This window comes from Carcharodon carcharias, chromosome 5 (assembly GCF_017639515.1).
Source record: "Carcharodon carcharias isolate sCarCar2 chromosome 5, sCarCar2.pri, whole genome shotgun sequence".
Lineage (NCBI taxonomy): Eukaryota > Metazoa > Chordata > Chondrichthyes > Lamniformes > Lamnidae > Carcharodon > Carcharodon carcharias.
Window position 1 is genome coordinate 201,542,276 of NC_054471.1, and position 9,819 is coordinate 201,552,094.

The window sequence follows — 9,819 nt, forward strand, 5'->3', positions numbered from 1 at the left end:
CCTCCAGTGATGCAATTTTCAAGCAATTTCTGAAAATCCATAGCCACTTCATTCCCTTTATCCAATTGGTCATTTTTCCAAAATTATTATTAATTTGCTGAGTGCAACTTGCCTTTAATAATTCTGCTGGCTATTGCAACTGCCAAAACTGCTTCCAACTCTGGTTCATAAGGCCCTTCAGTGCAGGTCTCTAGTTGCTCTTCTTGGGACTCGCTGCTATTGATCCATTTGGTTGTCTTATTCTGGAAACTTTGGCTGCATTATATAACAAAATGGGATTATAGGTCCCCTGACCGCTCAAATCACAAGTATGCTGTCTCCAATGAAGAAACTGGTCGAGGTGCAGACTCATTGTATCTGCTCTGCTGGTATCTCAGGATTCAAGAGGGGTGATGATTCTAGAAAAACCTGCTATGTTCCTTCTATCAGGTTGCTTTGTTTAGCGAACACAGTTGCACGCCTATCTACTGATGAGAGAATTGGTAATCAAGGTGATGCTGACAAAGAGACCATTGTAAGATGAAGCATGTGCTGTTTCTTAACATAAGTAATGGAGCACTAACACAAATGTCTTCTCAAATAAAACCCTACTCTAAAACTACTGATTGACAATGTAGCCCGCATTACACAGCAATTTGGTCATACAATCAATTGGTTAATTAGCTCACATTCTCTTAAAGCTGTATTGCACCTCAGATTACCACAACATATATCCTTGGTTCCCCATGGTTTTGACTTGCTGGGTGGCACTGTGGACTGACATAAAATGAATGAAGCATTACTATTGCCAGGGAATTGGCCATTCATCAAGATATCCAATGCAGTGCACCAAATGTAGACATTGATGGAGTAATAGCTATTGTGGTTCAAGTATTGGGTATCCCTCTGTGCGGGAGATCATGGGTTCCATCGAAGGCAACCTGGGCTTTTGAAAATCCTGCTATTTGGCAACTTATCAGAGATCGCTATAGTTCTTGTGCTAATAGAGATAGTGGTGAAATATCTTTTTGTTCTTTCAAACAGGGCATCACTCAGCTGCTTTATACAACAATGCAATGCTGAAAGATTTAGGTTGCTAATGTCCCAGTGGCATCTGAGAAAAGAGCCACAGGCAAAAAAGTTGAAGGTGTTTTCACCATCTGCCCTGGAGGCAGCCTCGAAACCCAGTAGCAGCATGTTGCACAACTCCATCACCTGTGCCTTTGTGAATCAGAGATAGAAATCATTGATATCATATAAAAGCAAAATACTGTGGGTGCTGGAAATCTGAAACAAAAACAGAAAATGCTGGAAAAAATCAGCCGGTCTAACAGCATCCATGGAGAGAAAAACAGTTAATGTTTCGAGTCCGTATGACTCTTCTTCCCTGGAATTCTGGTTCAATCTAAGCACATAGTAGCTGATTTAAAGTGAAAAATCCTGGCATAACTTACAATATGAAGAAAAGTGTCCTGTTTGTCTAAGGACATTTGGGATAGGTGGGTAGAGGGGCGGGGGAGGTTGTAGTATACATTTAGTGTTGTGTCGTGGTTAAGCTTGGAGTATGTTTCATTGCTTTAAAATGTCAGATTGTTTAAATAGGTGGCTCAGGCATGAGCTTTGCAGGAGAGGTGGTGGCAATTGTGGTACTGTCACTAGTGTCCCAGTGGCCTCGGGTAGTGCTTTGGGGACCCAGGTTCAAATCTCAACATGGCAGATGGTGAAATTTGAATTAAATAAAAATCTTGACTCTTAAATGCCCTCTAAACAAGGGCAATGAATGTTGGCCTAGCCAGCATCTTATAATAGGAACAGGCAATAAAATCAAGCCTTCAAAAAACATTATCCCATCTAAGAATGGAACTATGCAAGTAAACAAGCAAGAATGAAGAAAAGAAAGATTTGCAATTTTGTAGCATTTTTCAGGGCCACTGGATGTCTGAAACTGCTTGACAGCCACTTAAGTATTTTTAAGTGTTGTCACCATTATAATCTAGGAAACCAGGGAACCAACTTGCACTCACCAACTGCAACAGCAAGAGGTGAGAAAACACAGGGCATTCTTCACAGAAACTGCTCTATTCATTCTTAAGAATTCCCACAGTATTTTAAATTTAATTTTGGAAGATGTTTAGATTGCAGGCCAGTGTACTGTATCTAATTAATTAATACTAGTATTTAAAAACAGAGTAAAATATACTTTCCCTGAGTTAGGAATTCCTGAGCTTAGGCTGTGCTTCAGGGTTTGAGCCCATAATCTAAACCGATGCTTGTGAAATACTGAGAGAATACTGCATTGTTGGAAGGATGTCTTTTAGATGAGAAATTTAAATCTAAAAACCTATCCAGGTGGATGTAAATAATCCCTTGACGTTATTTGAAAAGCAAGGACTTAAACCTCTGGTGTCCTAGTCAATGTTTCTCTCTCAACCGTCATCACCAAAATCAGATTAGCTCTTTGATTTGATTACTGTTTGTGGGATTTTGCTGTATGTGTATTGTCTGCCACACTTTCTTACGTAACTAAATAACTCCGCTTCAATTGTACATTATTGGCTATGAAACACTTTTGGTTATCCTGAGAGTGTAACGAAAGACTATCTAAATGCAAATCCTTTCTTGAGCAGGTTTCTTAAAATTGGCCACAGGTTTTTATTCCTTTGTTTTGGCCTTCCTCGGGAGCTATCATGGCTTGCATTTGGGGAGCAGAGTGCACAAGGTTGCACTGTCTAATAGGTGAGTTGACCCCAATGGCCTTTTCTTACTCTTCTTTTTATATATTTGTACAATTAAAATGTTGCTGTACTATTGTAGCATCCCCTTAACCAGTCAGATCAAAGGACTTCCAAACACAAGGTGCTGAAGCAGAGCCTGACAGTGGTGTGGAGCAGTAATCAATCCACAGAAAATCATTAGCCAGCAACAACATGTGAATCATTTTAAATATATATATTTTGACAGTTACACCTTGACCTAATGATGTAAGGCCACACTGGTTTACTTGATTGTACTGCAGGGAAAAAAAGTTCTCCTAGTGGATATATTTTCCTAACAAGAATTTATAGCCACAGGAATTAACGGTGAACAAATCAACACAAAGGCCACTTTTGCCCTGAGCCAGAACTTGATCTTATTGAAATGTTGTGAAGTGGAGAAGCCTATATTCATAAGCGATGTTAGTGCACAAGCATACAGGCCTGGGACATGGTAGAAGCGGAAGCTATGAAGTATGGTATTCCAGACACCCTGAGGACATTTGGGTAACGGCATGATTAGTATAATAATAACATGGTTAGATGCTTTCAATGAATCAGGCCTTTTATACTGAGCAGTAGATGTTGAAGTGCTATTAGCCCAGATTTTTCTGTAATGGTCAATTCAGCAATGCAACCCCCGAAATGAGCCATCTAGCATGTCAAGCTTACTGCCAATAATTTCCTCCATATTTTCCTGCACTTCTAAGTAGAACAGGCCTCAGTGTGAATCAGGCACAACGTGGCCATTTTTATCCAGCAATTCAACTACTACATTTGCTCAGCTCATTGAACTGGAAGTACTCAGTCTCTCTCAGCAATCTCCCCTTCTCCAGGATCTGGTCGAGTATGATCAGTGATCATGGAGCTAATTCAAAGGTACACTTGAAGAGGAATCTGTCCCAGTCTACAAAGTAACACCCCCTGTTGACCCTGGTGAGCACCATGACATTATCCCTGGAAAACAGGCTGGTCAGCAGGGAATTGGAGATGCTCCCCTGGATGTTGTGCATTTTATGATTTAATTATCCCAATTTTTAAACTCTTCTGGCATCTGATTTTATGATAAACTGTAAGTGAAATTTCTATATGATTTAAGTCATGGCTAAGAATAAGGAGCAAACAAGCTCGGGCCAACTGTTTCAAGTTAACTGACCTTGCAATAGTAACTCACACCACTGCCAAGTCACCAAGTACCCACAAGTATCATTACTTTTATGTCAAGTACCAAAAAGGTGGATCTGGAATCAGAATGGCAGGTTCCCTTCCCTTAAAGGGCAGTAGTGAGCCAGTTGGCTTTCTACAACAAGCCAATGGTTTTATGGTCACTTTTACTGATATCAGCTCCAACTTTATTCCAGCTTTATAATTGGATTCAAATTTTCAATCTGCTATGATGGGATTTAGAACTCGCATCTGCCTCTAATTACTGCTTCAGTAACATAACCACAACACTGCAGTAACCCATAAGATAATGGTTTCTCTCTGACAGCAATAAGTTGAAGTTTAAGAGACATGGTGGGTACTTTTATTTCCAGGTGGTTGGATGACAGACTGCTCAGGCAGAACATCCAGGATGTACAGCCTGAGACCTAGGCCTCATGCAAATGAAACCAGAAAACTGCCTGTCCGTAATAGTCCTCCAGAGGCAGCTCGCTGGGTCTGGGGCTATTGGATAGTCCTTAGGTCAGCAACATAGGGACTCATCGAGTGTTTAGGAGGGTTTGGGAACATGGAGGGTTGGAGATTCCAGGGTGGCAGTAGCCCAAACTGTTTTGTAAGGCTACGACTGGACAAAAGTTATATGTTACTTATTTTGGAGGGTCTCTGCTTCTGGTATGACAGTGTCCACAGAGCAGAGCTGATGCTGCAGCCACTCCGGCTGCAAAAGTGATTTCAGCATCTGACCAACAGAGTCCTGATTAACAATAACCCATGAGACTCTGGTCAAAGTTGAGAGGCTGGATTTAATATTACCATGGATGGAAAACGAACTGTTAGTGATCTGTTTCGATTATATTTTCCATAATTCTTCGAGGAGGGAGATAAAATCCCCACACAGAATTATTTTTCCCATTTTCTCAAGTAATGTCTCTTAAACACCAATTGATGGCAGAAAGATTAACAGCCCTGAAACGTGTCAACATATTAAGGTTAAGGTGGTTTTCCCAGGCCAATGGAGTTGCTAACTCAGACATACTAATCCAACCCATCCATGCTTCATATGCATAATAACATGAAAATATTCAGGAATTCCTCCTATTTCATTCAAATACATGGGCCACAACTTGCACCGGAGAGGGGTAGCATTTTATGCACAGCTACACTTCCTTGCCCTTTCGATTTCCTATGTTTTCTGACATCCAGTCTTGGCTGAGTCACAATTTCCTACTGTTAAACTTAAACTGAAGTTATTGTCTTCTGCCCTTGTCACTGACTCCATCCCCCTTCCTAGTCTCTATCTCAGTTTGAAAATGACTGTTTGAAACCTGGATGCTCTATTCAGCACCAAGCTGAACTTCCGACACCATAGTCCTCTCAATCAAAAAGACTCCCTACTCCTACTTTTGCAACATCACCTATCTCAATCCTTGTCTGCGTCAGCCCAGCTGCTAATGAAACACTCAGCTACGGGTGGAATCATCCCAGATTTGCATGAAGCACGGTAACAAGAGTGAAAAAAGACATTTTTCCGCACCATATTGTCCCCTTCCTGGTGCATCCTGCCTCATTAATAATGCATTCACAGGAAGCATACAGGATCACTGGTGGGCGGCGCCTGCCACACCATTACCTTGCTGCTTCCTCATGCCGGGCACCATATTTAAACTGCAGCCACGCGCACAGTTCTCAATGCTTGCAGCCCAGGACAGTTGCGGTGAAGACATGGCCCCAAAAGCCAAGAAGGGTGCAGCCCCCCGATTCACTGACACATCCCTGGGATGCTGCGGAAACCCACCACGATTTCCTTTACCCCCGCTCTGGCCGCAGGAGGCCTATCAGTCTCACCACTCCAGCTTAGGAGGCGGTGGAACAGGTGGTCAAGGCCGACGCTGCACACAAGAGGTCAGACATCCGGTGTAGAAAAAGGATGAATGATCTCATTCGGGCCGCCAGGGTAATCAACCCCCCATTAATCTCAACTCTCACATTCATTAGCCCATCACACATTTATTGACATCTCACTCACTGCCAGCTCAAGGGACATCACTCACTCCCTCACACACACCCTCACATTTCCACCTGGCCTCATCCTCTCTGAAGAGAGCCTTCTCACCCCGTCCATAGTTCCACTCAGCACACACGCACAAACACACCTGGCATCCTTCTCATTTGGCAAGGCATGCACCTTGCTCGCACTATCTCCAACCATCTTTATGCAGGACATTATCGCGCATAATCACCAGGAGAGGTCCTAGACTGGGGGGGTGGAGCTGAACATCAAAGTACTCACTCCGGATGAGAATTGCGCATCAATGCTGGCTGGAGAGGATGTGGACCATTCCTGTGGTGATGGTAAGGTCATCATGCCTCTATCAACGCTACTCTGAGTTCACTGTTCTGAGTTCAATGCGGTTGCCAAGCACCAATAATTTCCACTTTCTCAACCAGGCACAACTCATCATGAGAGTCAGCAGAAGGCGGGAGTACATCACACAGAGCTGTTGGAGGGTCTCAACAGAGTGGTCCATGAGTTGGAGGAGTGTGTCTGCCTGCTCTCTGGTGAAGTAGTGTCCATGTGTGCCCCTGGAGGTCTCTATGGAGACCCTGGTCCAGCTGAATGTGGAGATGTGCGCAGACCTGCACCCCATCACGGGAGCCATGGGTGAGTTCCTACAGTAGCAATGCGAAAGGGAAATGGGGCACCTTGACATCCCTTCAGGTGCTCCTTCCCCTCGGACACCTGAAGGGAGGAGGAGCAGCAGCTGCAAATCCCTGGGTCATCCCCTCAGGAATCTCAGAGGCTACCTGCCCCTTCCGAGTTCCCTTTGCCCTTGATGCCCTCAACATCATCCTCTGTCACTGCAGAGGAAGCAGCTGGCCCACAGGAGGACAGCCAAAGCAAGCCAGGGCCCTCAAGGCCTCGGGTCTCCAAAGGACAAACGCCAAAGTCATCAGAGGCAACAGGGCCAACCATTGCACAGGCTGTCTCCACCCCTGCTGCGGATGTCAGGGCAGCACCTAGAAAAGGTGGTAGGCCTAGAAAAGTTAAGAAATTCTGATCGCAAGTGGTTGCATGGGTGAATGCATTTTGTCATTTTATAATCTGCAAATATATTCACTTCCACTGAATAATGTGTAATGGTGTCTTTCAGCTTCCTTGACAGGCTTCATGAGTCCTCCCCCTGCATCCCCACCCATTAGCAGTTCAGCTTCATGCAGCCAGACCACCACTGATTCTGGAGGGAGAGATGTGCATTTGGCAGGGCCTTTCAGAACCTCGTGCAATCACTTTCCTATACACACAGAGTCTTCATACACCACACTCATCTCACTGTCCTGAGCATCTTCACTGCTGCCTGCTGGGGTTCTCTTTCAGTTGTCCATCTGAGCTGACCTGCATCTCCACCCACCCACTGATCACAGTCCCATGCAGCACCCGTGCCCACCCAACATAAGGCTTTGCTCACCTTTGATCTTACAAGATAGTTGTATGAAGTATGTCTCCAGCTCCCCTGTCCTTTCCCCTCCCTAGTCATCCATGTCCTTTCTCCCATCACTGTCGACCCCCCCACAACTTGGCATCACCTTCCATCTCTCCACCATCACCTACCAGCCAGAACCCTTTTCTTTCTGGGATTTCCAGCTGAATGTGCACGTTCCCTACCCTCCCAAGAATCCCACCCCAATCCACACTGACCTCCCCGACCTCCTCCTTTCCATCCCCAGGGTCCGTGCCTACCTCCGAGTCCCCTTCTACTGCAACTGTTGTGCCCTCACCCTCCCATCCTACCAGCTCACTCTGCCCCCTCTTACGCCCACCATTCCCTCCTACCATGCTCATCCTCATTTCACTTCCAAGGAGGAGGCAGTCATCGACTCCACAGATCCTTCCCTTGCATGTTCACCTGAACATTACCCCCCTCCCTTACTCCTCCCTCCACCCTTACTACCCCCTCCATCCTTACTCAATATGTCATGGGATCAGATGAACAGAGTTATTGCCTAAAGCATTACTATTGCCCAGAGTTTTTCCCCTTGCAGATCTGCAGAAGTGCCCAAAAGTTTCAGCAAAGCTGAACTAGGCGCAGATAAGTTTGATGCTTTTTGGGGTGACATCACACCTGACTTATCTAGCCTCCCACTACCAAATGACAAAAGAGAACAGACAGAGCCACCCAACCACCACAGCACTGAATATGAAGAAATCAGATCCTATCTCATGGCCTAGCACCCTGATGCACAGAAATCTCTGGATCTGTAGAGCAGGCAGCTGCTGACCATTCTTCCCATTGGGCAAACATCTGGCAGGAACAAAGATTGGGATGTAGAACACACAAAACATTAGAATCATCAAAGGAAAACACTGGGCCACAAAAGAAATAGCTACATATCCAAATCACTTTAAGAAATTAATTTAGCTTGTATAGGGGGGAAATTAAATTATTTTCCCTGGTAAGCAATTGATTATTCTGTGTTATTTAGAATGACTGATGCTACTGATATCCCGAGTGGCAAGCCTAAGGCATACATGTTAATTGTGGTAGATGGCAGTATTCCTATTGCAAATGTTGTCTGATGATCAGATTTGAGCAGAAAGGACAAGTTTTCATGTCTCCTTGCTAAAGTGGAGCCTACAGTTTCTTTGAGCATTTCTACCTAGACATTCCTGGGTCTATGAACATAGCTGCAAAGGCAGGTACAGGCCCTCCACCTCTGGCACAATCAAACTAGTTTTGAATCTGTTCTTTCATCCTTTTTGTCTCCTTCAAATAACACAAGAAGGGAGCAATCCCCATTTGAATTTCCATTTTCACCATTTTGATTGGAGCAATAATAGATTTTTCCGGCAAAGATCTGGAACAAAAGCTTCCAAGAATAAATGAAATGACAAAAATTGCTGAACAATTCATTCAGTTGTGATGAATTAAAAGTTCCAATATGATGCAAATGATATCAATACTGCGCCCTTTTAAGTAGTAACTTCCTGAGGACATGGTGTGGGTTAAGATCTAGGCAGCAGGATTTAAGATTTGGTGAAGTTTACAGAAAGTAGAGGATAGAAGGCTGCCCAGGAAACTGCTGGAATAGTTGAGTCTGGTAGTGAAAAAGGTGTGGATAATGGTTTTAGTAGCTGATGAGATGCAGTAGAGGCAGAGGCAGGCTATGTTATGCAGGTCTTTGCGATGGCAATGATATAAGATTGAGCACATAGCTCAAATCAAGTCAAACACTGAGGTTACAAACAGTCTGAGATAGTGGCCAAACGGGTAATAGGTGGTAAGAATATGGAGTCTGCAGCAGGGACTGAAGATGAGGGCTTCATTAAGGAAATTACATTAGCCCATCCAAGACTTGATGTCAGGCAAACTTGACCACACTGAAGCAGTGCAGGAGTCACATGCTGAAGATCTAGACCTGGGTGTCATCAGTATATATGTTGAAGCTGACCCTACGTCTGCAGATGATGTCATCAACAGGCATCATGTGGATGAAGAGAAGGGGGTGATAAGAGTAGAGTGTTGATGACTCAGAGGTAACAGTATGGAGGTGGAAAGAGAAGCCATTACTGGAGATGCCCTGGCTATGATCAGAGAGGTAAATGTGTAACGAAGTGAGGGTAGTCCCATCCAGTTAGAGAGTGAGAATGTTCATGTCTTTGCACAAACTATACACTCACAAGTTTTGCACGTGCAAAATTGCTTTAATGAAGCATTTGCTATTTCTGACTGCTGTGTAACTGCAAATGTGTGAATGTTATATACCCTCAGTTGTTCATTGTTGCCAAATCAACCCCATGGGTAAATGGAACAGTTTCAACAGCAGCAAGATTAAGGAATATAGAACTCCAACCATTCTTTCAAAATTGAATATCAATGTGTGGTTTAGTAAGACAGAAAACACATTCCCAGTAGTCTAATGGGAA